The following is a 7,132-nucleotide window of genomic DNA, read 5'->3' on the forward strand; positions in this document are numbered from 1 at the left end:
CAGTGCATTCAGCATGTCAATACCTCTCATAAATAAAAGTAGTGATGAAGTCAATCTCTCCTCCACTTTCAGCCAGGAGAGATCGACATGCATATTATTAATATTAGCTCTCTGTGCCGCCCTGTTCTGAGCCAATTGCAATTTCCCTAAGTCCTTTTGTGTGGCACCTGACCACACGACTGGACAGTAGTCAAGGTGCAACAAAACTAGGGCCTGTAGGACCTGCCTTGTTGATAGTGTTGTTAAGAAGGCAGAGCATCAATTTATTATAGCATCGATTTATTTATTCTCCCCATCTTACTGCATCAATATTTTTTGACCATGACAGTTTACAATCTAGGGTTACTCCAAGTAGTTTAGTAATCTCAACTTGCACAATTTCTATAAGGGCACAAGGCGAGACCCAAATGCACACAGGAGGCAGATGGTTGAGCTCCGATATTTATTATACCAAAAGAGGTAGGCAAAAGGCAGGTTGGGGACAGGCGAGAGTTCATTAACCAGGTCAGAGTCCAAACAGTACAAGGGGATAGGCTGGCTCGAGGTCAGACCAGGTAGAGTGGTCCGGCAGGCGGATTTGGTGTCAGGACAGGCAAGGGTCAAAACCAGGAGGTCTAGGAAAAACAGAGACTGGGAAAAATAGGAGCAAGTAGAAACGCTAGTTGATTGGCAAAACAAGATGAACTGGCACAGAGAGACAGGAAACACGGGGATAAATCCACCGGGGACTAATGGGGAAAACAGGAGACACCTGGAAGGGGGTGGAGACAATCACAAAGAAACAGATCAGGGCGTGACAGTATCCCCCTTCCTCTAAGGATGCCTACATGGGCGCATACCTGGCTGACCGGGATGTCGGCGGTGAAAGTCGGGGCCAGGATGTCTCTAGTGGGAACCCAGCACCTGTCCTCCGGGCTGTAACTCTCCCAGTCAACCAGATACTGGAAACCCCTGCCCTGTGGTCGAACACCCAGAATGCGTTTCACAGTGTATGCCGGATGGCCATCGTTGACACGGCGGGATGGATGGGCCTGGAGACAGAAGACAAAGGGCTGTGAGACACGGGCTTAATCCTAGACACATGGAAAGTCGGGTGAATACGGATGGTACGGGGTAACACAAGACGGACAGCAGTGGAACTAAGGACCCTAGAGATGGAAAAAGGACCAATGAAATGGGGGAACAGTTTGCGGGACTCCACCCAAAAGGGCAGGTCCCGAGTGGAAAGCCATACCCTCTGCCCAATGCGGTAGCGAGGAGCTGGAGTCCGGTGGCGGTCCGCTTGTCAATGATACCTGGAGTTGGTCTTGAGAAGTGCTGGCCGAGCTCTTCTCCAAGTACATCGACAGCGGCGGACAAATATCTGGGCTGAGGGTACGTTGACCTCCTGCTCTTATTCTGGGAACAGTGGAGGTTGATACCCCATACAGCACTCAAAAGGGGAGAGTCCCGTGGCTGAACAGGGAAAGGGTGTTCCGGGCATGCTCCACCCAGACCACTTGTCGGCTCCAGGTATTGGGGTTGGTTGAGACCAGGCATCTTAGGGTGGTTTCTAGGTCCTGGTTAGCTCGCTCCGACTGGCCGTTGGATTGGGGATGGAATCTGGAGGACAGGCTGGCCAATTACCCAATAAGGGTGCAGAACGCCTTCCAGAACTGAGACGAGAACTGTAGACCCCGGTCGGAGACCATGTCCACCGGGAGTCCATGCTGACGTGCTGGACCATAAGCTGGGCCGTCTCCTTGGCAGAGGGTAGTTTGGGGAGAGGGATGAAATAGGCGGCCTTGGAGAACCGGTCCACTACCATCAGAATGACAGTATTGCCATCAAACGTAGGTAGCCCAGTGACAAAGTCCAGAGAGATATGGGAACAGGGACGATGAGTGACAGGTATTGGCTGAAGGAGGCCAGAAGGAGCTTGCCGTGGAGTCTTGTTCTGAGCACACACTGTGCACGTGGCGACGAAGGCAGAGATGTCAGAAACCATTGTGGGCCACCAGTTACACTGTCGGAGGAAGGCTAGAACCTGGATGACAGGTCTGCCTGGAGTAATGAGCCTATTCCAGGACGTGGGACCTGACTGAGTTAGGGACAAAAAAAACGGTTAGCCGGGCCCCTTTCAGGTTCAGGCTGGAAACGTTGTGCCTTGCGGACCAATGTTTCAATACCCCAATCCACTGAAGCCGCAAGGCATGAGGTAGGGAGAATGGTTTCGGAGACCAAGGGTGTGGCAGAGGAACTGTATAGGCGGGAGAGGGCATCAGGCTTCACATTTTTGGACCCTGGACGGTAAGAAATGGTGAAGTTAAATCTTGTAAACAATAAAGTCCACAGGGCTTGCCTGGAGTTTAGGCGCTTGGCTGTACGGAGATATTCCAAATGTTTATGGTCGGTCCAAACCAAGAATGGCTGTTCTGCTCCTTCCATCAAGTGCCTCCACTCTTCCAGCGCCATCTTGACCGCCAGGAGTTCTTGGTTGCCTATGTCGTAGTTCCTCTCTGCAGGATTGAGACGATGGGACAGGAAGGCACAGGGATGGAACTTCTGGTTCTGGGCAGATTGCTGGGACAGGATGGCCCCCACTCCAACATCAGAAGCATCAACCTCTACCACAAATTGACGGGACGGATCTGGATGGACGAGGATAGGTGCTGTGGTGAACCGATGCTTCAGGTCCACGAAGGCTCTGTCGGCCGCTGGAGACCATGTGAACGGTACCTTGGGAGAGGTGAGTGCAGAGAGGGGGGCCGACAGGGTGCTGTAGCCCCTCACTTCTGCCATGAATTCCTCCAGGCTATGGCACACAGCAGACTGCTGCTCCCACACAGCTGTTGCCCAGGAGAGCGCCCTTCCGGACATTTGCGTGATTAAATACTCTATCTTCGATCGTTCCGACGGGAACGAAGAGGGCTGGAGTTTGAAAATGAGGGAGCACTGGGAAAGGAACACCCGGCATGTACCAGGATTGCCTGCAAAAAGCTCCAGAGGAGATAAGAGGGGTTCTCGAGGAGCCGTGGTAGGTTGAACAAATCCACTAGTAGTAGAAAGGTTACTGGGTGGTTGGGAGGTTTCAGAGGTGGCGGGCTGCCTATGAGCTAACTCACTGATTTGCTCAATTATAGCTTTGAACCCTTGGTCGTGGTGTTCCATCAGGGAACGAAGCCCTTCCAAAAGGTCCAGCAGTAGCTCCTGGTGGCTCCCTGTAGGTAGACAGCGTGACGGAGCTGGTCCTGGTCTGCTGGGTCTGTCATGGCCTGTTCGTACTATAAGGGCACAAGGCGAGACCCAAATGCAGACACAGGAGGCTCCTGCATTTCTCCTTGCTCCTATTTTCCCCAGTCTCTGTTTTTCCTAGCCCTGCCTATCCTGACGCCAAATCCGCCTGCCTGACCACTCTGCCTGTTCTGACCTTGAGCCTGCCTATCCCCTTGTACTGTTTGGAGTCGGGCCTGCTCACTGAACCCCTGCCTGTCCTGACCTTGAGCCTGCCTATCCCCGGGTACTGTTTGGACTCTGACCTGGTTTATGAACTCTCGTCTGTCCCCGACCTGCCTTTTGCCTACCCCTTTTGGTATAATAAATATCGGAGCTCAACCTTCTAGGCAGAGTTCCTCTGTCCAGTTTCTGTGTTCTTTTGCCCAACTTAATCTTTTCTTTTGATTGATCAGTCTGAGATATGGCTTTTTATTTGCAACTCTGCCTAGAAAGCCAGCATTCCGGAGTTGCCTCTTCACTGTTGACGTTGAGACTGGTGGTTTGCGGGTACTATTTAATGAAGCTGCCAGTTGAGGATTTGTAAGGTGTCTGTTTCTCAAACTAGACACTTTTTCTCAGTTGTGCACCGGGTCCTCCCACTCCTCTTTCTATTCTGGTTAGGGCCAGTTTGTGCTGCTCTGTGAAGGGAATAGTACACAGCGTTGTATGAGATCTTCAGTTTCTTGGCAATTTCTTGTGTGGAATAGCCTTAATTTCTCAGAACAAGAATAGACTGACGAGTTTCAGAAGAAAGGTCTTTGTGTATGACCATTTTGAGCCTGTAATCAAACCCACAAATGCTGATGCTCCAGATACTCAACTAGTCTAAAGGCCAGTTTTATCAGAACGGTTTTCAGCTGTGCTAACATAATTGCAAAAGGGTTTTCTAATGATTAATTCGCCTTTTAAATGATAAACTTGGATTAGCAAAAACAACGTGCCATTGGAACAGGAGTGATGGTTGCTGATAATGGGCCTCTGCACGTCTATGTAGATATTCCATTAAAAAAAATCAGCCATTTCCAGCTACAATAGTCATTTACAACATTAACAATGTCTACACTGTATATCTGATCAATTTGATGTCATTTTAATGGACAAAAAATGTGACCCCAAACTTTTGAACGGTAGTGTACATCTATAAGGTCCCTCAGTCAAGTATTGAATTTCAAGCACAGATTTAACTACAAAGACCTGGGATCTTTTCGAAAGCATCATAAAGAAGGGCAGTGATTGGTTGATAGGTAACAATAGCAAATCAGACATTGAATATCTCTTTAAGCATGGTCAAGTTAATAATGATGCTGTGGAGTAAATATAAAACCACCCAGACACATCAAAGATTCAGCCGTCCTTCTGAACCATTGGGGATTTTAAAACAGCTAACAGTTCAATGTCTGCGATGGTAGAAAATTGAGGATGGATCAACAACATTGTAGTTCCTCCACAATAATGACTTAAATGACAGAGTGAAAAGAAGAATACAAACAAAAAAAACTTGCATCTTGGATGCAACAAGGCACTAAAGTAATACTACAAACAAAACAAAGTAAAGGAATATACTTTTTGGTCTAAATGCAAAGCCTTGTGTTTGGGGCAAATCCAACACAACACGTCACTGCCTCTCACTGAGTGACTGTCTCTTTATTTTCAAGCATGGTGGTGGCTGCATCATGGTATGGGTATGCTTGACATTGGAAAATACGGTGGTTTTCAGGATGAAAAGAAACGGGATGGAGCTAAGCACAGTCAAAATCCTAGAGGAGAACCTGCTTCAGTGTGCTTTACACCAGAGACTGTGAGAGGAATTCACCTTTCAGCAGGACAATAACCTACAATACAAGGGCAAATCTACGCTGGAGTTGCTTACCAAGAAGACAGTGAATGTTCCTGAGTGGCCAAGTTAGTTGCAACTTAAATTAGCTTGAAAATCTATGGCAAGAGCTTGAAGAATTTAGAAAAGATAAATGGGCAAATATTGTACAGTCCAGGTGTGCAAAACTCTTACAGACGTACCCAAGAAGACGCACAGCTGTAATCGATGCCAAAGGTGTTTCTAACATGTATTGACTCAGAGAGCTGAATATACTTATATTTTAGTTATTTCATTTCTATTAATAAAAAAAAAACATAGCATTTTTTGCACATTGTTCACAAAAGAAATCGCAATTAAATCCCACTTTGTGGCTAGTATATTAGACACTTTTTTAAAGACTATCACAATGTCTGAAAGACACTGTTTGGAAAGATCAGTGTGATGTAAGCCTGATCAATTGACTAAGAAACAAGTCATGGCTACGCGTAATCAAATGTAAAATAATCACAAAAGTTATTCATTCTTGTTGTTACCATTCCAGAGGAGAATACAATAACCTACATTTTGGAGGGAAACAGTAGAATACTCACAACTGTCCAGTTAAGATGCCTCCTTGCCTCTCTGCTGCTCACAACACATCACTCAACAGTCACCTATCGAAAAAATGGAGGAAGCTGCTAAAAGCTGTTTACACGCAAGCAGGCAGTGTGTGGGGGGATTACGCCAGCCCCTAACATACAAGCTCACTGCCATGGTCTTTTTATACAAGTGTCAAAGATAAGGTTACATTCTTTGCATGCGTATCAAATGTCATCGCCGGAAAAAGTTGAACCCACTCAAGGATGATTGAAGGGCAGATTATTAGAGTGATGGTTGTGCATGTTCCAGAAGATAACCTCCTTTTGTTGTGGTGCTGATGCAAATTATGCAAATTCTGCAAATGAATGTTGAATGAAGGAGGACGTGTGTCATTGCGCTTTTCCCTCATAGTCACTTGCTCATGCTTAAAACAAACACACACACACACACACGACTCACATGCATGCACATGCACGTCTCACATGTGTGTGCCCATGGACACACAGATACAGAGACAAACACACTCACAGACCACACACAAAGCAAAGTTACTTGAGGGGGAAGACTGGAAAAGTTCATCCCTGGTTATTAAGTCTTTAAAGCTTGCAGCCTTCAGAGCCATTTGCAAAAACTCGTTCTTTATTTTTTCTTTACATGTTACTTTTCACTCATGTACCCCTGTGTTTCACCTACAACCATGACAGAGTGGCTGCAAGTGGCAGCAGCCGGGGAGTGGTTTCCTAGGAGATGGCGAAAGCAGCACTTGTGGATGTACTAGTGGTTCAATGCGTTATGCCCCATTTCTACACTGAAGTGTCAGCCACCGACTTCTCAGCTCGGCTCTATGTCCACTGCATGATGACAGTGTAACACACTGTAATGATTTAAATGGCATTCTAGCATGGTAATGTAAAGAGTTTGATGTAAAATTTTGACTTGTGCATTGCAAGGATAGTGGTAATCGTCGAGCACTTGTTACCACAAGATCCCCAATTACTGAGTAATGATGACTCTATAGGGAAATTAATACACACGTAAGCTAGTCTGAGATATTATCAGACTCATTTTGTGGTAGACTGCAGTTCAACGGAAAATATCATCAGATCTCATTGAATCCCATCTAACTCACCAGTCAACAATATTGTGTGGTGGAAGTCTGAACGAAGCTATATTTTCCTGAAGAGTTGTGAAATTCTCAAAGTGAATCCTAGTGGCCAGATGATTTTGATATGGATATGATATTTACTGTAACTGTTAGGTGAGTGCACGTCTACTCCCGCTCCTCCCCTCCGCCGTTTGACGTCGCCGGTATAATAAATACCGGTCCTGGGCTCCGTCATTACGCACACCTGGCATCCATCATTACGCACACCTGCAGATCATTAGGATACTCACCTGGACTCCATTACCTTCCTGATTACCTCCCCTTTATCTATCACTCCCTTAGGTTCCTTCCTCAGTTGGTTTTGTTCCTGTATTCAT

The sequence above is a fragment of the Salvelinus fontinalis genome, chromosome 36 (genome assembly GCF_029448725.1).
Source record: "Salvelinus fontinalis isolate EN_2023a chromosome 36, ASM2944872v1, whole genome shotgun sequence".
NCBI lineage: Eukaryota > Metazoa > Chordata > Actinopteri > Salmoniformes > Salmonidae > Salvelinus > Salvelinus fontinalis.